Source organism: Zonotrichia albicollis, chromosome 2 (assembly GCF_047830755.1).
Source record: "Zonotrichia albicollis isolate bZonAlb1 chromosome 2, bZonAlb1.hap1, whole genome shotgun sequence".
Taxonomy (NCBI): domain Eukaryota; kingdom Metazoa; phylum Chordata; class Aves; order Passeriformes; family Passerellidae; genus Zonotrichia; species Zonotrichia albicollis.
In genome coordinates this window covers 114,693,933-114,718,097 of record NC_133820.1, presented here as the reverse complement: position 1 = coordinate 114,718,097, position 24,165 = coordinate 114,693,933, and the positions used below count along the sequence as shown (strand labels likewise).

Sequence of the window (24,165 nt, the reverse complement as noted above, 5' to 3'; positions counted from 1 at the left end):
TTACAGCCATACAATCTAGTGTAACTACTAAAAAAATCACAACTTTGCTTTTAAAATCTTAGAAAAAATGTTAATTAATTACCCACTTTTGTAACTTTTCATAAAATAATTTTATGATGTTGTTGTTTTAAAAGAAAAATGTTCACACAAGAATTAAAAACAAAGCCATAAAATACTTTTCTCAAAGATTACTAAGTGGACTGGATGGCCTATGATAATGCAAAAGCCACTCAGGGCAAGCATGTCCTGATGCTAGCATAAATGATTGGCCTACCCATGGCAAGGACGCAACCACAGAGCTCTGGGAAGAAAACATGAAACACAGTGACTGCCACATTTTACAAGGGCCTTGCTTGTATCCCTTCAAATTCCTACAGGAAAGGGTCTTTTGGCAGTTTTCATAACCACTAATTCTTCTATAAAATGAATGAAAGAACAAACACACTAACTAGACTCATCACATTTCTCAAGTCTTTTAGGCTATGGTGGACAGACAAATTTATCCTGCTTTAAAAGAAACTTCACAAAATGCAAGTATATATCACAACATACCATTAGCAGATGGTGATTACAGAACATGTTTGAGGGAGGCTTGGGTGTGCTTAATCATGTAATTTAAAAGAAAAGACAGATGACTGTGGATATGTTACCACAATGAGGCACAATTTCCAAAATTCAAAGCTGAAAAATGACAATCTGCTTCTCAATGCTCAGCAGAAGCCAGATATAAAGAAGTGATCCCCTTTCTTAGCCAGTCTATCCATGAGACTGATGGTATGATCTTTTTATTACTTCATTTTTTAATAGGAGTCCTTTTACTGTTAATGGATGTGGTTTATGCAAATCATATCCACCACAGATACAGATTTATAAATTACTCTAAATTACAGAGTTGTAATGGGACAGTGTTGACATGAAACTCAAGTAGTGTAGGATTTTCCAGAGGCACAACGCCTACAGCCAAAGTTTGATTTCAGCTCTGAAGCAGATTTCCTTTGCACCTTTAGGTTACTCATCTCCATTTCCTCCTCTCTAAACCTGCCTCCCAGGATGGTGCTGGAAGCTTATTTAATGAACATGAATCATCTTAGCACTGCCTCCCGAAATGCAGATATAATCAATAATGAGCCAAAGCTTTACTTGGGCAAAAGCTGCATTTGAGGAAAAGCACGCCTTCCATTATGCTTGTCAGAGGTGGTTTCACAAAACACCAAAAGCAAAGCTGTGTTGTTTTTATCTCTGCCAACAAATGCAGCAGTCTGCCTTTAAGTGTGCTCAGCTTTCCTAGTACACACTGACCTGGGGCATCACAGCTTCTCTGCCAAGCTGCTCGAGCTTGCAGTGAGGACACAGCAGGCAGGTGATATCTGTGTGCACCTGCCTTCAGAGCCGAGACATCACTGCCTGTGAGCATGCATCCCCTGCCAGGAGTCACCTCTCCTCAGAGGAGATGTCTCCCTTTTCCACACACAGTCAAAAGGCAGATCAACACTCCTCAAACTTGCCTAGCTGCTTGCATGATCATTCTCCAGTCATATCCACCCAAGACACATTAGCACAGATGAGCACCCTCAACTTTTTTGGCTGTTCTGGGCCGGCTTGGTCTGACCAAAACAAGCCAGGGGAAAATTGCAGCTGAGAAAGTGGGTATGAGAGGGCAAAATTTTGCAAGAGATGTGGTTAAGTGCTTGTATGTGACCAGCACACCATTAATCAATGCCCAAGGATTTGTTCAAATTATGCAGCTGCCAGATGTGCTCTTCCCTGTGTCATTCACAAGACTCCACTATCATGACGCTCCCTGTGTAACAGATTTGATCATCTGCTCAGGTACTTTGGTATGCTGTGATCCCAGGTGGTTTTGGCATCAGTATCAAGAAAATAATTTTAGGCACGTGTTCCTGAAGAGACGGGTTTTTAATGTAACACTAAATAGCTTTACATTACAGAGCAAAAGGAAGGGGGGGCTACTTGAAGTATTCTAACTGCTAAATGTCCTTAACTTTCCATCTGGTCAGCTCCTGGCAATTCCAGAGGTATCACAGCAGGCATGTTCATGTCCCACCTCCTTGTTAGTTTCTCATGACAGTCATCATCACCCCCTTAACTTTTTGGCCATAAGGATCATCACTTCAACATGTACTGCAGGCTAAAGATCCTCACAGAGTATTTTCAGTCCTTAACTACAGAGCTGTGAGACAGCTTGTGGATGAATGTCCAGTTTTAATGACAAGACAAAATGATGGAGAAGCTGTTATTACTCTCAGAAGCAAGCTGTTCCTCTAAGTTCCAAGAACAGTTTCTGCAAGTAAGTGTCACGAGAAGAGATGCCAAAAAAAAAAAAAAGAATTAAACCTGCATCAGTCATTTAATACACAGGAAAGAATTAAACTGCTGTAAATTGTAAGTTTCTCCAGGTCTGACTGTTTCTGTACCAAGTGTATTGCCAGATCCACTAAAGAAAGTGAGGACAAAACCAATGCATGTGTCCAGACAAACACACTGCATGGCAGCCACCTCACTCAGACCTCTGGGCAAGACTGATTTTAACTTCGCTGATTTACCATCCTCAAAAAGAGGTTATATTCAGATTTGTAACTGATAATAAAAAAAACCACCAAACATATATTAACACAAGACAAAACATGAGCATCTTACAACAGAATTATCTGAAACCTACCACTTTTTTAATTTCATGTCATCAAAACAAGAGAGGTGCTCTGCTGATAAGCAAATGTTGGCTGTTTACTGACATTATGTTACAATCAAGACACTACAGGCCCCTGTAACTGACACCAAACCAGAGACCTAAATGTTCGAAGAATTAATGCTTTCACCTTATTCTAGATGGCTAAATTTAGTTTCAGTTAGCAATTTTGCCAGGTCAAAAAAAGAGCAGATGAACTCAGACATGCAATCTTTCCACTGTACATATAATTCCTTAGCAAACTGGTGCACACTTTCCATCCATTTACATTCACTGGCACCAAAGAACCAACAGAGTATGAACTCCTTTTCCCTTTCCCCGCAAAGCAACACTGTCAGCAAGCCCCATTACCTAAACTGAATATACTTATAGGACAACTACAGCAGTTACACATCTAAAACCAATATATTAGTCAACAACTGATTATATTAAAAATGTGATACTCATTTGAGAATATCCTTATAAAAAACCCTAAGAAATCCCATGACTTTTTATGAGTCTTTTAAGCTGTAATCAGTTTATAGCATAGAAACTGAGTCAGCTGCTATATAATCAAGGCTTCTCATGAGAAGCACAGCTTTGCAATGACACATTGTGCATTGTTCTCAACCTGCATGAGCCTGAAACACTGCAATCACTACCAAGAGCAGCTCACAGAATCTTCCCACTGAAATCCACAGGAAGGAAGGTATTTTCACCTTCCCTTCCCAGTCAGAAATTGCTTTGTTAGAAAACGGAGTCTGCTTTCCTTTGCCACAGCTACTGCCTGCTGAACACTATTCCCACCTTTTGATATCACTAGGTAATTAAGTGCCTCTAGTATAACTGTGACACCTCCATGCCTTTATTCTTGTGCCCTCCCAGTTTGCAGTCATGCTGTGGGGGCCTTGCCTGAAGCAGCCTTGACACCTCCACAGAAAGAGTCCCACAGCCCTGAAATGCTGCTCTCTTCTTAACCTGCTCAATGAGCTTGGCAGGACAGATCATACCCAGATCCAGCTTTCAGTTCTCCCTTCCTCCATATTCTGGTGTGTGCTGGCCCTTTGCCCGCAAGTCCAGATCAGGAATGCTGGTAGGAAGGGATGTTGCTCATCACTGCAGAAGACCTGCTCTGTAGGAAAATGCAGAAATCCTCCTGTGCAAAGCTTCCTTTTGCATTTGGAACAGACTTTGGTTTAAGGAAAGGCAAATTTTCTTATTCAAATGGGAAACAAGCAGAAAATGCAATGCATATGAGTAAAAACTCATGTGCATGACAGCTCCCATTCCTAGTAAATAATTATTACCTGCAGTAACAGGCAGTGCAGATCCCACCCCTCTCCTTTCTTTGTGTGTATGTTGGTTGGATTTTTTCCCTGCTTTTCCTCCCCCCTCTTTTTCTTTTTCTTCAATTACAGCATCAAAAGAAAACTAAGATCTTTTGGAGACATAAATGAAGCATTCCTGCTCTGGAATGGCATCAGCACCTGGACACCTGGCAAAACATAGTTTAATTCCTACTGTATCTATTTCTCAACCCCCCCTGACAGCAAGCATGAAGAGTCTTGCTTTTCTTCTTATTTACCAACAAGAATTAAAGATGAGAATGTTCAGAAGTCCATTTCACTAGGTTTTGTTCTGGTTACATTACAACAGTTTGCTTTGATCTGGGGAAAGGAAGGAGGAGAGGAGCAGAGCACATCTTAAGTTCACAAAGCTACAAGCCAAGATGCACAAAACTGAAGCATTCCAAAGTTAAAAATAATCGTCTTTAAACTGCAAAAGCAGAGCTGTAATTTTGAGCAGCACAGCATGACATCACAGTTTATGTGGGGCCAGCTCCATAAATCAAACTGTGCCTAATTACAGATCATACTGCAAATCTACATTATTTGGATGAATAATTAAAACAGGACAGTCCATAACACAAGCCAGATATGTTTACTAAAATATGCTTTTTTTCAAACTTTTATGTTCACTACTGCTCACAAAGCTTTCACATTTAGAAAATTACAGACCCCTAAGCTTTTATTTTAGGCTGACTCCACTTTCAAGGAATTCTTCAATTAACTTTATGTTGCTTTAAGCTCCTCATCCAATGAGAAAACAATCTGTGGTTTCTTACTTCTCCCAGTGCTAATGGCTGCCCTCCACGTTTGACTTGCAGACTTACTGTCTTTTTAGAGCCAGGATCTGTTGGCCTAAAATCAGCCTAGTTGTCATAGTATTTTGACAAGTCCTCTATAAAAGGAGAACAAACCCTTGCGGTGGGTTAACTGCTAAGAATAATGAAGGTTGTTCTCACAATCTCAACAGATGAGTGCCAAAATTAAGGAACATTGAGCAATACACCCTGAGCTGGAAGCCCTGACTACCTCAGTTGCCCTTCTTTCCCACCTACTCCAATTTTTCCAACTTCTGCTTCCTTGACTTGTTTTTCTAAAATGTGTGCTTTTTCTCAAATCTAAAAGCTATGACATACTCACACATTTGTAGCATAAAAAAGCCCCCAGTGCTATCAGACATTACTATCTGTAGATGGTCAGGACGCCTCTGGAATTGTTGGAAACACTGTGGAGACTTTGACTATCAGTTACTGGGTAGATAATGTCAAAGCAAGAGCCAAAGAGTTTAATGAAAAGCATGAGCTGAACAAAAGGGATAGGAATCATTCCTAAACTGCACATTTTTCCTCCTAGAGCTTGAGAAATTTGTGTGAAACTTTTAAATCTCAGAAATAAAAAAACAGGGGAGAGTTGGCAGCTCTTCTTCCTTTTCTCTCCTGGTATTTGGCTTGGTAAATGGACCAACATACAGATGATTAAAGGAACTCTGAAGACAATGACTAAGAAGTAAAATGTTTGACAGTCTCAACAAAAAAGGACTATACAAAAATAAGAGTTATGTCTCTAAGTGCAGTATTATGTTGTGCAAGTAATTATTTTCTGTAGAATGTTAACCAAGCACAGATATGGAGAAAGTATCATTCACTTCTTAATGCATAGATTTTTAGATAAAAAAAATCCATGGGGTTTTAAAGAAATCAAAACACATTGAACATTAAATACACAGCACAGCAATATTTATAAAGACATGATAAATGAGTCTCCCTCAACCACAGCCACCATGATCAGCATATCCTTAAATAGGAATGTACCTTTCAGACCTCCATTTCAATTCTTTATTACAATAAATAGACACCAAACTTGCAATTTCCATTTTTTTAAATTTAAGACTGTCTCTGTGGCCAGAAATATTATGACTGACCTCTGTTAACTGCAAGCATTCAGAGCCATAGCCATTCCAATTCCCTTACATCCTCAGTGTGCAGCAACAGTTTACTCAGAAAAAAAAAAATCAACCAAAAAAACCCAAGCCTGTAACTATTTGGACATACTTCTGAAAGCAACAGTGAAAATTAAGAAAGCAGCCTTCCCAAAGAAGTATCTATTTTTGAAATGTGTGCTTTTAAAACACAATGCTTATGGAATGAACTACTTCAGTTCTCTTGTGTAAACTTGTACAGATTGTTTGCTATTGATCTTTTGAGTCATATTTTGGCAGCAAACTGGTATCCTTGTAGAAAATATAAGTACTGCAGAACAAGTGATGTAATCTACATCTACACTTAATTATTTTTTGGGGGGTTTTTTTAAGTTAAATTTATATTTTAAAATAAGCTGAACTGCATACCTCATTTCTTCCCCAGATGAGGAGCTTTATGATAGTGAAGATCTTCAGAGGAGACAGTTTGTCTGTAAGAATGTGTCTCCTTTAATTCACAGGACAGAACTCAGATCAAAGTAGTGTTCCTATCTGTACTCAAATCTAGGTCTATTAACTGTTTTCTTAACTGAATGACATAAAGCGACTCCATAAAACCAGCACAAAACCTGATCTCAAGGTTGAAATCCAGGGTTTTTTCACAGTGTATTGTTCTTTCCTCCCTGCCCCCAAGCCGCTGTCCATTCAGAAAACAACACATAGAAGAGAAAAAAGAAAACTGCACTGTAGCAAGGCTATCCACATGGCCCAGGCTTGTGCTGTGTGTGCAGTATACATACAAGCACTGCATGCTGATGTGGCCCAGAGCAGGGGCACAATGTCCAGGTTTCTGGTCCTTTGTGGAGTACATAACACTGCCTGGCAGCTGGACACAAGCAGGGTGAGAGAGCACATGGAGGTGGGTAGCTGACACAGTGAAACTAATGCAATACTCCAGACAGGTAATTAAAGCTGTGCTCAGCCTCAAACTGTCAAATATGGTAATTCTTTAACCAACAAAAGAGATTGCCAGGAAAGGACAACAGTGAGTGAAAGTACATAAGCAAGAGTGTGTGCAGGACATGGAGCATGAGTGCTTCCCCTTTCCTCCTCTCAGGTTTCTTCCACTGAGAACCCCTACCTGATGGCCTCAATCTCTTTAGTAATCTCTGGTTACTCTAAAAATAAGAACACAGTCAAGGCCAGTATATAGAGAACAAGTATAGGAATCCTACCTTTTAAATCCTAGATCAATGTTTTCTTCCCTCTCTGAAGCAGTGATTGATGACAACTTTCTCACACCTTTTCCTCACTCTCATGTCATCAAGTGCCACTACTTCTCCACCCTACTGTCCTTGTCACACTGCTTCCCACCTCTTCCTCAGTGCCACCTGAGATCCAGTCTCATGTGAAGCCAGAAAGATAGGGACAAACACCATACATCCACCTCTGGGCAACCACAAGCTTTGTCTCTAGAAACACAACGTCTCAAACTTTTCCTTCAAGAGCATCTCTAATGGCCCTTCAGATAGAATGGCAAGGAAGGAGCATATTTAAGACTTGGGAAAAATTAAAATTAACACAGCTTGTAGTGACCTTATTAGAGGCTGGAGCCCACGTAAAATCTGTTTGAATAATGAGCAAGAGATTTTTGTCTTACATTACACAAAGGATCAGATCAGACGACTCCAGAAGGTCCTTCTGACCAAGTTGTGGTAATACATATGCTAGAGAACTTTAAAGATCAGGGTTATTTCCCAGTATGAATTACACTATTTTTTGTTTTAGTTTCGATCTTCTAAAACTAGACAAACTCCAAAGGAATATTATGCACACAGCAGAGCCTACCTTCAGATACTGTCCAAATGACAAATTTTCTGACCAAGGAGACAGCAATACCTCTGTTTTCATTAATTCTCTATTAGGAATCACAGGATTCAAATTGTTGATTTCCAGCATTACCTCATGCTGGGCCTCCCACTGATTAATTAAAACTGTATTTGCAGAGGAAAAAGAACAAAAAAGCCGAACTGCAGTAGTTTGAACCAAGAGTGTCCCTGATAAAAGAAATGGTCTGCTGTTCCAACTCCTTTCCATAGGTTGATTGTGAATTGTAACCAGACAAGATCTCCTTTTTCAAGCTTCCAGAAACTGGCAAACATGTCTACTGCACAGGAAGTCATATTTATAGTTGCATTACTTTCCACAATAAAGCAATTCTCCTATAATCAGAAGGCTTGCTAAATGAAAGATCTTTTTCCCTGAGATTGCAGCCTCTTTACAGAAAGCTTCCAACTCTACAGTTAGTAATGGCTGAGAAGGAAAAAACACAGTTCAGTACAGCCCCCACATCATTAATATATAGCAAAGACATACCAGGATTTTTCATTTCAAAAAAAGAAGAAACAAGTCTTGAAATCCTGGTATTGCAGTGTGTGTTAATTACCCTGTGGTGTTACCATTTAAATTTCAGTGTGTGTTTAGCTGACCTGCTTTTTTCTATCTACCTTTAAATTCTTCTTGGATATAGAAAGACAAAGAGCTTCTACTATATAAGCCTTATTATATACTTGGGCAGGGCCTTTGAGCATGCAGGTATTCCACAAGAAATCTGAAGCAGTACATGCTTCATTTAAGGGAAATATATTTCAAACCCCTCCAAATTACTACAGGGGACAGTTAATAACTTGTACATTTTTACTATCATCATGCATACAGAAAATTATTAAGAAAAACCCAAACACCCACTTGAAATTTTCAAATTCTGTTCCAGCAACTGTATCAGAGTATTTAAAAGGGCACAGCACTAGCTTTGGCCATGTATTCCCCTCTTCCCTTAAATACAGAGAAAAATAATACCATTTTTTAAAGGAAGATAGAGAGTTTAATACTTTACCCAAGCAGAAATTCTTCAAAACCAAGAAATCAATGCAAACTCATTCTTACCTAAAATTAGAAGAAAAGAGAGAGGAAAAGGTAAGAAAGATTAAGAATCATCCCTTGGAGCATTAAATCTTCAAAATAGAAAGAATTCCCAAACAAATCTAAAGTAAACAAGTTACACCAAAACAGGAAATTGCAATTTCTTTGAAACAGTAATTAACCTTGTGAGGGAAACCACTACTAATATAAACAAATAAGCAATAAAGGAAACCATTTTAGCAGAGGGAAACCTGTCTTAAAGCAGCATGACAGTGGAATATAAAAACACTTTGCCTGATGTGATGGGTCTCTAAAGAAAATTGCAACAATTCTGTAGTAAGGATTATGCACACACAAGCCTCATATAGGTAATTTTCAAGGTTTCAAAGAGAAGGCTGGACCACAGGAATTCAGAAACTTTTATATACAGGACTCAAATATAAACTGAATGTAATCTCATACTGTTGTCACACATAAACAGGAGGATTTTGAAGGATGCCCATCAGGCTAAATTGCTTTTATAATCATAGTTTTCCATGCCCAATCCTTGTTGTTTATAAATAACTACAGCTAAAGTTAGCACAAGCATCATGGTGATTATTTCATTATATTAAATGGAAAAGAAATAAGAAAAGACGAAAAATCAGAAACTTGAACTTTCATCAGAAGCTGATGTTTTCAAAAATTTGCCTAAGGAACATGTATACAGAATTGAAAACAAATCCAACATTCAGAATGTAAAATCATTACTTTTAGATAAAAACTAATTCTCAAATCTGAAGTAGTTTTTACTTTCATTGCTTGCATTTCTTAAATAGCTGCAGTGAGCAGTAGTCCTCTTGTGTTTATTTGGTGGAAGAAAAGAAGTTCATAGTAGCGTAAGAAAGTTATAAATAAAATAAATACCAAAAACAGAAACATTTTTTATTTCAGATTTTAAGTCAACTATCTGCAAGAAACAGCATTTCAGACTCTCCTTATTTGTTCTTGTTTATTACACTGGCACCCTTTGTGGCTTCTTGTATTTTAGCAACTGGAGCATACACAGTAAAGCTAGCAACACAACAGAAGTTCAGCAAAGGCAGACATAATTTGATTTAAAAAAACCACCACAGAAAAGAGCAAGAAGCTCTACAAACAGTGGAACCAATGTGGTTTGGCTTCCCTTGAATTTGTGTCTTATGGGGATTTGAAACAATGTAAGAAGGTCCACAAGCTCAAACCAAGCTCTCTCTCTCCTACCTGGGAAGCCACTGCAATGAAATTTGCTAAAACTTATTATAATCAAAAGCTGTTTCTCAGCTGGTCCATCCCCAACACTAGGAATGACTGTCTGAAAAACAGATAAAAGTCCTTCTTTCCTAGAACAACAGGTCTGTGACAGATGTATCAGATCCAATACTTTTAAACAGGTCCATCCCATTTTTACTAAGTGGTATTCAACCAAGGAACTCTCTTCATATCTGAACCAGCTTCTAAAATTCTATAGCAGTGTTAAGTTTTGTGACTTGTTATCTTTTTCATGCATTTAGGAGAGAAAAACCTTTATATGATATCAAACAAATCCCCAGTTTGTTGCACATTCCAATATTTACAACCAAGGGGGGGGGTTAATAAATTCAGAAATGGAAAATATTTGTTATAGAGATCTAAAAGACAAATACACCACCTATGCCTCATTACCCACACAAAGCAAGTTTTTTCCTACCTCTCCTAAAGAGATTTGGGAAATGGAAATTTCCAATGCTAGAGAAGTGGCAGAAAATAACATGTACAAATTAAAAATGTCACAGGGTTGCACTCAGGAAGCTTAAGAGGTTATCTCTGGAAACACCTTCTCAAATGGAAAAATGGTGGCAGCAGCAATCATGGGAGATGAGGGAAAATCAGGGCTATCTAAAAACAAGACAAACTCACCAAAGCCCAAGAGGAAATCTGGAGCAGGAATGAAGGAAGATCTCTGACAGTAATATTATGCACATTTCTCGAGTTGTTAAACCAAAGAGCAAGAGAGCACTGAGAAACTCTGATTTCCCCGTCATTATCTACCTGCAGGAGCTCAGACTAAGGGCTCCCACAGTGAGCCAGGAATCAGGCAGCAACAGCCCTGAAAGGGTTTCTTCAATTCCACTTGTACTACTCAAGGGTGGTGGTTTTGTTTTGTTTATTTGGGCTTTTTTTTTTTATTTTATTTTTATTTTGTTGGGAGTTTGTGTTTTTTTAATTTATTTTTTAACCCTGAGATTCTCCATATCCTCCAGGATCTTGTAATATGAGACTGTGGAATGGGTATCAGGAATATCCAAAACCTGAAAGCAGATTGGAAAATGCATTTCTATGCACTCTCCCTGGAAGATAAGATGCCAACACCCAAGTGAAATAGTTTGTTGCAGGCTTCCTGTGGTGCTGGTACAACTAATGCACTAGTAAAAGCTACAGGAAGAAAGGCATACACAGCAAAAATAAAATAGTAAATCTTCATTGTTTTGGAGACTTCAAAGGACTTTTTCTGAATATGTAAGACTCTGATGACGTCCTTTTGCATCACCCTATGCATAATCTTTGGGCACACAGAAATACCTAGCAAGCCTTTGAGAAAGGTACCCAACTGCACACAGGAACACGTGGGGGGTGACCTTGGTGTTATCAGACAAGGTCTCTGCAGCTTGACAACACATCACAAATGCCAAACAAAGAAGAGCATGTGCAAAAGGCACAGTACTCCTTAGGGAAACCTGGATTCCTGGATTTAAGTAGCCAAATAAATAAGATCAAGCTACAGTTATAGCCATTTAACCCACTTGGTTATTTTGGCTTGGTACATTTGTTATCTGGCCACCTGAACCAGGACACTGCTGCCAACATCTGTTTCCTGCCTCTCAGGTCCTTCCTCAATCAGAGGTTCCTCTGGATTTGTGGGCTTGCCTGAGCCAAGGAGCCAGACAGAGCTTGCTCTCTCTTTCTCTCCAGGGCTGTTTGCAACCACAACCTGATGAACTGGAGGGTGGTCATGTCCTGCCTCATAAACCTGCACAAGTGAAAGTACAAGTTTTACAGAACAGTTACTTTTCACACTTCTACTTCATTCAGTGCCTTTCAATTTGGGGAAAAAAAAAAAAAAGACATTTTAAAGCCTTGTTTGATTAATTTTCTAATTGCAAGCATGAAAAAAGAGGGGTTTGGACATAAAGCAAAAAATCAGTTCTACAGCCAAGGCACTGGCTATTTCACCAGAAGAAAACAAAAGCCAGAAATACCATTTCACCGCTCAAACTGAAAGATTCTAGAAACATAGCTTACATAAAGGCACGTGTCAAACAATATGCTTATTTTTTGCCTAAACACTGACTCATTGAATAAAATCTATGTTACTCTTTATTGTAAACAGTTCCTTTAAAAGCAGGGAAATTAAATACAGACAACATTAAGCTGAACATGAACTTTTGCCATCCCCATTTAGGCATCTGGGTAATTATAATCATTAACTCCATTAGCATGTGCTGCAATGTAGGTAAAAAGCATTCACATTGCATTAGAGAACTTTTAGATATTTTAATGAGATGTTTACAATATGAATTTACTCATCTGGTGCATCTTTTCAGATTAACAGATCATAGGATGTTTGTTTTCCTTTAAGATATGTTTGCAAAATGAAATCGAAGTGCACACAAAGTTTTATCTCAGGCATCAGTATAGCATTTATTAGAAGTAGTTGAACCTTTTAGAACTAAGTTGGGTTGGTTTGGGGTTTTTTCTGGCTAATTATTCAATTTGACCATTCTTTTCTCTTAAGGCAATATTATTTCCAAGAAATGTCACTTTTCCACTTATCAAAGTTGTTTACATTCTACACAAATGTTATGCTCTCAAGCTTTCATTTTTGAAAATTTTAGAAAGTAAAGGGGATGAAGCTGTGCTTGTAAAAACATTCTTTAGTAACAGAATGAGTCTCAAGGCATTTTAGGTTTCCCACAAGACATTTTTCTGTCTATCATTTTAGAAGTTTTTCCCACACATTGTGTTCCCAATATAGGCTTTGGCAGGTTGTGAGATACAAGCTGGCTGGAAAATGATAGCCTGCTTTCAGCATATTCTTGTGCAGTTAAACATTAAGCACTTTTTGCACAAGATAATTCACACAGCAGCTCACACGGAGAAAAGGCGACAGTTTCAGCTGAGGAAAGCTAAAGTCCTGAAGGATGCCAAAACTTTGTGACAGTTCTACAAAGAAAACAAAGGAATCTTGAAAAAACAATCAGCATTACTTGAAAATTCTACATTGATTTAGCTCTGGTCTTTTAAAAGAGACTTGAGAGCATGGGACAGTTAACAGACACACATACACAAATAGGAGAACAAATAACAAATATTTTTGGTCTGCATGTACTCGGAGTCTTCAAAGAGTATCAGAGAATATGCCCGTGTTTTCATATCAGTAAGAAGAATTTCCCAAATGCTTTATTAAGGAATCAATAGGTGAACCAAATTTGGTGGGAGCTCTTGCACCTGCTGTTTGTAGAGTTGCTGTTTGTATTTTGTAAGCTTTTCTCTGTACAAATACACAAGAAGAAACAGGAGAGGGACGGCAACTGACTCACAGCCCTATTGCAAAGCTCACTAATGTCAAAACACTATCACTGTTAAACCCATGAACATGAAAAAAACTTCAGTTGATAAAAATCAGAATTCATGTAAGGACAGAGAAAGTTTCTAAAGCTGTCTGGATCACATATCCAATGGCATTTTTCATTTAGCCTTATGGTCAGCTATCTGCAGAAAGTGTATTGAATGTTTCATAAACAGTTTAAAACAAAAGTGCTTCTAATCAGATCTGGCAGGAAAGGGAGAAATGCATACATAGAATGAGGTAAGTGTGATCTTGCCCAGCTGAAGAACAGGGAATGGCAGAGCTTCAGGCCATGACTCACACAGACACTAAACAGTAGAGAGCTACAGATAATTCTCAGGTAAACTTTGCATGAGCCACTACGTCACCCTCCTGTACCCTTCCTGTATTAATCATGTCATTAGTAACCTGACGCAGCCCAAGAAGAATGTCTGATTTACAGGGAGCCCAGCAATGCTAACAGAACAAACCCTTTGGCAGGTCAAAAAAAGGAAAGACCAACCTAAATTTCATTTTAGTTTGAACCACACCCTAAAAGAACATGGAAACCAGGAAAAAGGAAAAACAGAAAAAGGTATCTTCCCACTATGAGATTACATACTTCATTAAAAGCTCTTGATGAACCAGGTAAGAGTACAAATACGACGGATTTGCAAGAGTGGACGGATAAAATCCAGCCCAAACATGTACCTAAACAAAGCAAACGGGGCGGGGGGAAACCCCCAAGCTTTCTTTTGAAGTTTTTACCACAGTTACGTAATTTCCATGTTAGTCTAGATGTTTTTAAACATCTTTTACAGTGTACAGTTGGGAACCAATTTTACAATGAGTACAAAGTGTACTGTTAGGCAAGATTCATGTCTCAGCTAGGTATCTTGGTTACTCCAAAAAATACAAAAAGGATAAGGGGAATCTCTGGGGCAAGTGAAGAGAAAAATGGAAACTTCAGAATTTATTTTAAAAATCATTGCAACTGATAGCATTCACTTTGATAAATGTGGCTATAATCTACATTATTGTATAGGCTATTTCACCTTAAATATCCTGTAAAAGTAATGATCACTTGAAGGAAGGGCAGATCACTGCCATTCATTCTGAAGCAAATGAAAAACCTTGTAGATTACCTTAAAAGCAGAATGGAATTACCCTTAGTTTCTTGACACAAACAAAATTATCACCCAAAACAAGGTGTGCAGGTAGTAGCAGCTGCTGTGTTAAAGCTCAAGTCCCACAAAAGCTATTTCATAGTAGCAATTTCCAGAAGAGCACCACAGAAAATGTGTGCTTAACTCTAAGTGTATGGCAAACCCACTTATGTCAGTATTTTGTTCAGTTTCTCACGGCTTCATCTGTTTCTAAGTCTTCCTAAGAAGACTGTCTATTTTCTTGATACTTCCTTCCCATTGAACACTCCTTTTCCCCTCACTTTCCTCTCATTTTATCTTAGCAACAATTCTGTGAACTGCCAAATTAATTTCTTACCTTCATGACTTTGCAAGACAGGGTTGCAGGTCTACTTTCCATCTTAAAGCAAAGTTCTAGAAATGGAAATCTCCTTTGTCTTTGACCTTCTACAAGAGGTGAGCTGAAACACCCAAAATGTACCACCTCAGTTAAAACCAGCTAACTATTTTGTTCCTACTCATTATTAATGGCATCCTTTTCACAATATTAAAATTAGCGTACAAAGTATGACCAACTGTACAGCTAAAATGGTAGCATAATAATCACAATATTAGTGGAATGCAAAAAAAACAAAGAAAATGCACTTATCTTCTCAAACCAGTTTGGAAAGCTTCTCCATCATGCCATGACAATAGCTCTATACCTCTTAATGAAAATTTTAAAAGAGATGTTTTGAAGGTTTTCTAAACTTATGTAAATGGCATGTCCCTTTGCTGGCTTCTTGCTTTAAAGCCAACAGTAACTTGAGAGAAGCAAAAAATTCTTTTGTCCCTGGTAGTTGTTCAATGTCACATGCTGGAAAACACAGATAACCCCAAATCTTAAATAGGCAGTAATCTGCCTTACAAATATTCCCTTTGACATCAGTCTTTCTGAAGGTCAGGTAAAGACTGTGTGGACACACTGAAACAACTCTCAGAAGAGCGTCTACATGGATAAACCGGGTTTGCCAGAAAACAGTAGGTGTTTCTGCTTCATTCAGCAAAAGTGCTAAGGACAGTTTCACAACTTAGGTTTATTTTGGGAGGAGTGGGAATATCTGGCTTGTCTTTTTTAATTTAAGACCTGAAATCAAAGAAAAGATTTAGAGATACAATGCCAACAGCTTAATGAATATTCTGTAGTGTATATAAGCACCCTAGGGAAAACCTGCACTCAGATAAACAACAGATTCCATCTTCCCCTGCCCTGAGGAATATAAACCAGGCTCAAAGTTTACACCTAATTCAATAGTGGCTTTCAAAACAAACATATTTCAGACATATCTAGCAAATACTCCTCTTCCCACTCTGCATCCAAAACTTTCTCTTGGAAACAAAAGGCCTCTTCCTTGACAAAGATTTCACGGGTATCTTCCAAATCTGCCAACAGCAGACTGCGTTACATAGTACACCTAAAAATTTCAAACTGACCTTCATGCCCTCTGAGAAAGCTGTCTGTTCTAAATGGCCCACACACACTCAACAGAGAGCCAAAGCCCACAGAGGCTCTTTCAAACACGATAGGTATCTATCCCATGGGGAGAGCCTGTGTGTGCCTCCACGCACGCACAAAAGGGTGAGAAGAGCTTTCTGCTGAAAGTGTTGAATATCCCACAGCACATATCTGGGTCCTCAGAGGCTTCTCCTATACCCTCCTCTGCGGCACTGCTTCTTTTGCCAGTATGGCAAGGAGGAGGAGCACTCACTGCCCACTCAGGCTGCGCACCCACTGAAGGGAGAAGGGAGCTGCACTTTGCCAAAGGTGTAACTTGCACGGTCATTATACACCCCTTGCAAACACACCGAGTTTTCTGGCGGTGGGAACCAAATTTTATGCCTTCTGCCAACTTAAAAATCTATTCCTAGTGAAGAAAAACAAAACCAAAGAAACAAAGCAGACAATGGCTACAGAGACTCCAGAGGAATGTAATGACTGGAACAAAAGGCAGCAGCAGTAGTGTGACAAGGGTTTATTAATGGGTCAAAAAACAAGCTCAAATGACTCAGACACAGAATTAAATCCCAGCAGGATTTCCTTAAATCTCCTTCAGAGACTGCAGACCTTCATGCAGTTTGTATTCAAGCTCTCCTGGGATCAGTAAAAAGAAGGCTCTATCTGGTCTTTCACCTCTTGATCAGAAGGATGCCTTACCAAAACAGGGCAGCATCACTGTCCCCTTCAGCAGAGCAGAAACAGGCTCAGGAGAGTCAAATGGCACCCTCTGAAAGCAGGGCAGAGTCAAAGCAGAGCACACACAACTCCTACCAAGCTGCCACAGGTGCAAAGCAAACTGTTTCCTTGGAGAGACTGTAAGAATTCTGTAAGAAAATGGTCAAGAGGGTTTGTGCAACTGCCACTCAAAAAGTACATCAATAGGCTGTAAGCGTGGAGAGAGGTGACAACAGTGCAGTGATTTATGTATTTTATCCCATTCTTTCAAGGAAGGCATGTCTATAACCACCCTAAACCACAGCCTTGCTCTTTGGAAACGCTACCTACCCATGCCACTATCGGAACTTTCATGCACCCTATGAATACTTAAATATTTCCTTTTGGTTATTAATTCATATGTAGGTATCATTCCAAGTCACACAAGAGAGAGCAGGGTGTTGTGATTTTGAGCATTTCTACATTTCACAGGTAGCTACTCACAAAATTGACACCTTTAACTCGTCTAGGCCAGGCCTTATTTCAATTATCCAACTTTAAAAGCTCAGTAGCACAAAGGATAAAACATTAATTTAACAAAAAAACTCAATTGCTTGGATTTTTAAAAAACCCTACCAAATAAATTCAGAAATCAGAAATTTGTTTTCACCAACAAATCTGCAGATTTTTAAACAGAGTTTTCTAAGCAGTAAGCAAATATATTCTTTGATGTCCTGTGTATGCCATGGAAGACTCTTTGATGAGGACAACCACAACAGCCTGGTTTTAGTTTATTTCAGAATACTAAGACAAGTGCCAAATTCTTCTATACATTTGATGAAGAGACAAATGCTTCAGGTGCATGTCTAAAGATGCAGGAGAAAGATCAGAATTCACTGAGATCAAAAAGGGGCAGTCACAGAACTGACTGGAATAAGGACTGAACAGAAACAAAATCCACATTTACTGGTCAAAACCAACCCAATACACTTTGAAGAAAAATACAAAACAACCAAACACAAAAACTTTAAATAACATCTTTTTACATCACTGTTACAAGAAAGCATGCTATTTAAGTTCCTTGTGGTTCCTTCTTGAAAAGCCAAGGGGACAGACTGATGGACTAACACAATTTCTCATATTTTGCATTGCTATATAATTTTGTAAGGTGAACATTTGCGATGCATCTCATAAAATTTTTTTTCTTTTAACAAACAATTAATAAAACAGGATTCTGGTTTTATCTCCCTCCTGTGCCTGAATCTGTAACTGTTTGGTAATTACAAAAACTTTCTCCCTTTTGACTTTGAGAATTAATTCCCTGCTTCACTATCAAAAATCAGAATTTAAACAAGAAAGCCACTATAGATCTAAAATGTTGTGCCTCTAGCATTTCAAAGCAAAAACAAATAAAATCTAAGTGACAATGCAGGGCATCTGTAATTTTAAAAACTCAAACATGTTTCTTTTGTTAAAAGGTGTTATTGCAGCCTTTCTGGTATTTGTTATCTTATTAAAATAGCCAAGAGAAAAGTGATCAAATGGAACATTACCTGAAAAAGTTTGAGGCAGACAATCATGGGAATACTTGAGATTAGCTGACATTGACATGGAGACAATTCACCACATCCAGAAAGCAGTGGGAAATCAACATAGCCTAGCAGAACTTTAGAAATCTAAGCGTTCAAGGAAGAGTTATCCAGAGCACATGAGCTAACCCAGACTAACTGGTGCCTTCTCCCTCTACTCTGTCATTACCCATCAGTAATAGATGGTTTAATACTAGAAATGTCTTATGCGGTTTTTCACTCCTGGCAATAACTTCCAGGAACAGCAGACAAATCTAAAATATAATTCAGTTTGAAACAACTGTGTGTGTATATCAAATGAGCTGATACCAGCAAACAACAAAAAAAATGTCTTCGTGTATCTAAATGATCCCATTTTCCTTCCCTTTCTTTTCTGTTACATCCTTGGATCATTTTCTAAAAACACAGATCACTCTTGTTTCATTCCTCAGCGTGCAGCAGGGCTGAGGTTTGCACTCAGGTCTTCCATCCCCCAGCCTGCCTTTATCTCCTCATGCACCTCACCTGAGGTCCCAGGTCACATCTCTATAAAAAATCCCAACCTCTGCTATTTTACCATTCAGCATCCCCATAGTCCCTGCCCATGAGCTGCACTTTTCAAAGGGCCCTTCAAGGTCAGTGACCCAGCTTCACAAACAGGCCAATTCCCAAAGAGGAAATTACTACGTGAGTTCCAGCAGCTTGAATTTGTTCACTCCCTACCAACATAAATTAATATTTTTTTAAACTATAGAAGAATATAGGAGAAAAGTACAGAAGAAAACAAGTTTTTCAATGAAACAAAGAGCTGAGGCTAAATAGTAGTGCTTTATTTTAATATTCCTACAGGCATCTGCTGGACTTCATTTCAGTTAATCATATTATTCATGTGCAACATTTTAAATGGTAGAATCTTTACAGGATCAAGTCCAACTCTTAATAAATTATTTTATAAAAATTTATCAAGCTAATGCTAAAATAAGAACTTCTGCAATCTAAAGAAAAAACCTCTCAAGCAGTATTTAGTTATGCTTGTTAAAAAATAATCATTTATGTTTGATTTTTACTGCAGATTCTTACTATAAGAGGCACAATTCTGGAGACAACTAAGAGGAAATTTAGGGAAAATATCCCTATCAGCAGAAGAGCTCTGAACTGGTAGGATTCATTTTTATTTGCATGCTTTTATGTGGGTACTTCTGAAAAATATAAATAAAATACAAGCTCTCTCTCATGTCTGAACTATTCAGTACAATGAAAATAGTAAGAACCTGTATATACTTTTTGCAGGTAACTTGGTAGACTGACTGGTGAAAAATGCTAAATCTTTTAAAAGCTAATTCTTTTAAATTATAGATCAGAGAATGCATTAGGGGGAAAATGAGATTTTGTTCTGCTTACTAAGGAACTCAGTTGATTCAATTAGTGAAAAGCACATTAGATATCAAATCAGTCTTTGAGCGTAAAGTAAATTAGAAAGTGTAAGTAGACTTGTATTCCTCCTTTTCCACTTTTTCAAGTCAAAGATACCCCTTAAAATAGTAAATAAAAGTAACAAAAATTATTAGCCCCCATAGAGGCAGCAATATCATTATATTAAATACATACAAGTGGTTACCACAATTGCTTTTGCCATCTGTACATTAGAGCAACAGGCAATGTTTTTTCTGGACTGAAATGATGTTTCTGTAAACATAGCCTGGAATTTCACTGTTTCATTTAAATTAATATGGATCTTATGGTAAGTGGCCCCAGGAGAAAGCACATTTCTGATGTCTTTGCATGAAACACACACCTTCCTGAAACACTTCCTGTCTTGCACCCGTTTTTGGATATTATCGCTGTTGTCTGACAAGAATGAGGTCAGCTAGGATTTGCAGCAATACTTTACAGCAGCTGTCCGGCATCTCTTTGAAACTCCACAAGCTTTTAACTCCTTAACTGCCTCACCAAAACAGACAGTGAAGTCTTGTAGGAACACTGGAAGAATAATGACTTTTCAGGGTGCTGAATAGTCTCAAAGAGTTTAACGGAGGGAAGTAAAAGACTGAACTTTTTAGGTGAGCAAAAACAAGCAAGATCATGAGGAGGGATGAGAACTTAAGAAGTGTTACCACCTTTGTGGCAGCCAGGGATGGGGAGGCAAGACAACATGATATATACAGAAGGAAGAGACATACTGAGTTTGAAAAACAGCAGAGAGACACCCAGGTTTAAAATAGTCAGGTTTATCAGCATTCTCCCACAGAGAGCCACTTGTCTGGCTCTCAACAAATAAAACTGTACATTTGCTCAGCAGCACCAATAAAGCTGCACTAAAATTGTATAAGCAGCAAAGAGAACTCTGAATTTGCACAGAACTTAGTTATAGGGTTACCCAACAAACTTCCATGCCCAGTACTTTCACAAAACTTCCCGATGTTTTAAAACTAGGTGTCTCAGGTCAGGCTGGCTGTCAGAAACCTTTTAAATTTGTATAGGAAGCAGCATTCACACAATCACTAGGATAAGCTCAGTGCATGAATTAATCTCTCAGTAGCAAGAATTGATTTGATCTGTATCAATCATGCCCATATTTCCATTAAACAAGCCAAAATCTGCACCCATGGTTCCACTGGCTGTGGGAGGGCAGACAGAGCCACAAAGATACAGTATTGTATCTGGCATACAAACTTTACTTGTATAAAAGTTAATGTGTTTAATTATTTTTAAGTTCCACTCAAGTACATTTACTTGCTATCAGTTTCCTGAGCTGCACTGGCCAGGGCTTCCCTTGGAGCAGCTTTAAGATGATCCAAACTTGTCGTGTCACCAAACCCAAGTTTCTCTGCTTTGTTGCTTTTCCACACATTGTGTTAGAGCTGTGGAGGAGATGAGAACAGCTCTACATCACAATCTCTCCAATTCAGGCACCAGAAAAGGCTCAGAGGGAACAGCCACTAGGAGTGCAGAGTAAGTGTAAAAATGCTCCACTATAAGATTGGTGTGAGACTGTGATCATGCAGCACAAATATCTTGATAAGAGAGACACCCAAAGCATCTTACTTTCCTTTTTCACTGTGTTTACAGGTGTTGCACACATCTCTCCCCTTTATGTGAGTGATCCTAGTTTGCATCTTTTTTCCAATAATACTGTGATGACTTTGTGATTTAAACCATAATTTAGTTACAATATTAAAGCTAGCATAATTTTAAAAGATCAGCATTCCTCCCTAGCTCCATACTGCTCACACTTTGCAGGGTTTTGGCAGCACATGACACAGCTCATCTATTATCAGACTGTGAAACACTTCAGAATTTACAACTCATCTAAGAAAGTTACAAACTCGACTTGGGGGGAGAAAAAGATTTAAAAGCAAATCTTTCACAAAACTGATTCTGTGTTACCAAAGTCTCTGTGTGCCTCTGGCAGCCTCTGTTCCCACCTGAGGCAGGGCGTACCCACATGTGGTACATGTGTGGGCAGGTCTGCAGGACAACCTCCATGCTGCCTTCCAAATGGCAACTTCTCAAGAAGCAGCTGCCACTGTGCACCTTGTTGTGTACAGCAGCTCGAGTTAAAAGCTGAGAAGCAAGTCAACACACAAGAAAATAGCTCAGCAAACCAAGAAAAACAAAGAATGAAAAAGTAAGCAATTTCCAAAAAATAAAATTCACTTGGCTCTAAATGTACAAATGCTTAGGAAGCAAATAACATTCAAATGAATGTTCCTTGTCCTATCACAACAGTTCCTGATGAATTTAGTTACAATAATCAGAGTAAATATGTATTTAATTTTATTATATATAATTGAGAGATAAAACAGAAAGAACAAATGGAATTATAATAGACCAGAAATATTTTGGGGTTTGAAACAATTGCAAAAGCTCACATGTTCCTTGAGACTCATACAACAATTCAAATTAATTTGTCTTGGGTACCCAACAGTCCAAACACAAGCAACATGTTCTTTGGGGACAAATTATCTTTGATGAAATAGTCCACAGTCCAATCTTACAGGCAGGTTACATGATTAATTTTAGCTTTTGCTTACTGAAAAATCATTGACTTCATCTTAGTGCAGCTTTAACTGCCTCTAATTGGCCAGTCCATAATCCTATAGTGAGGCTTATGCACAAGTACCCTAGTGTTAAAGGGGAGAGGGGTGGAGGTGAGGAGAACGTGGGAAACCAGTTAGGAAGGCTTTGTGTGAACACCTGAGAGAAACAAAAGAAAATGCAAAAAAAGAACCTCTGAGAGCTCCAGCTGCTTTACCTGATACATGCAGGTTGATTTTAAACGTTCACAGCAGCCCACAGCAAATTATCACCTATCCCAAAAAACTATCCTCGTAGTTTGAGGCATGAGAATGTTCACTGGTTCATTCAGTTCAACAAAAGCAGACAGGAGCAAGAAGGAAGCTTGAATGATTTTGCCAAAACTAACAGGAAAACAACCCCTGACAGTTTGGTGTGGATTCTGCTCTGCAAATATAATAACCAGGAAATATAAATAAGGAAAAAAAAAATCACAAAGTCTTATGAGGACTGTGAAATAATTTCCACAGGACTGCAGAGGAAGTCTCATCCCTTGTAATACCTTAAACTAGATGGAACAAAATAGTGGAAAGTAACTTAAGGGAAAAGCTAGTACTGGCAAGTAGACAGGCTATATGGAATACATTTTTTTCTTGCATCTCTGACTTTTATTAACATTTTTGTGGCTCTTGAGGCAGCAAGGTAGGAGCTTTGGTTTATACTCACTAAGCACAAGCCAAAAGCCTCCCACAGTTCTATTTGGTAACTTCAGCTTAACATGCTCAAAGATACACAGACTCCTGACAATGATTCAATTTCCCACTCAAACTTAAACTATGCCAAAACACACCCAAGATTATTTCAACTAATAAACACTTGATTAAAAAACATGTCAAATCAACTTGGTCTTTACATCAATTTAAAAGCCTCTTACCACAATCATTGTCTAAACCATAGTGTGCTGCAGGAAGCACCAAAAGAAAAAAATTATTGATAACATTCTCACAGTGTTCCTCTGACTTCTGTGGTTGCACAAAGCTTAGGACTCTGCACTTGCAAGAGTGATTCTCCTAAGGATGTCAATGTCTTGGCTCCTGAAGACTAGGATTTGGGACAAATACTGTGACAAAGTCCTTAAAACTAAACAGATCAAAGTCCTGTGTCCTGTCATGGTGCACAGTCTCAAAGCCTTCTCAAAAAGCTGCCTTTTGATTTAACCTTCATAGACATCTCTTCACAAAAAACACAATACTTGAAAATATGTACAGTTACCCCAACTTAATACAGATGCTGTTCAGTAGCATATTTCTTTTCTTTGTAAAACAGTGACATTTGAATTCAGATTTTTTCAAATTCCATCTAACTCCCCTACTAAGTTTGTATATGGACTATTAAAAAGACAGCTGAAGCAAAAAATAAAAACAAAAATTTCAACACAGGGACACAAATGAAGTGCAAGGTAACTTGTGATATGTTGGACTCATAGATCCTGAAATTCTGTTCTCCAGATGGTTATTCTTTCCAAATTTTCACAGTTACAGTAGTGCAGAAGGCATATCTAGTATGGGTAGCTCTTACCCAAGAGGCTCTTCCAATGTAAGTAACATCTCTAATAGACCATTTTGATGAGCAATAAAAGAAAAGACAAATTTCCACCAGACAGTTGAAAGGCATAGAGCAGAAACGTATGTCAGGTAAAACATTGATTGGAAAGCCATCCCCAGTAGCTGTTAGAGCAGCTAAAATCTGGGTTTTCTAATCAGGAC

General features: G+C 38.4%; 2 protein-coding genes across 3 annotated transcripts in view; one reads left to right on the top strand and one right to left on the bottom strand.

Annotated features, from left to right (window-relative positions):
* Window positions 1-24,165, bottom strand: part of CMSS1 (cms1 ribosomal small subunit homolog) — a 222,830-nt gene that overhangs the window by 99,233 nt on the left and 99,432 nt on the right. The window lies entirely within an intron of this gene.
* FILIP1L (filamin A interacting protein 1 like) overlaps window positions 1-24,165 on the top strand; it is a 188,009-nt gene that overhangs the window by 66,704 nt on the left and 97,140 nt on the right. For both annotated transcript variants that reach the window (XM_026793563.2, XM_074536090.1), the window contains exon 3: window positions 19,455-19,540. The gene's annotated coding sequence lies outside the window, so the exon portion shown is untranslated. The remainder of the gene's footprint in view (window positions 1-19,454; window positions 19,541-24,165) is intronic.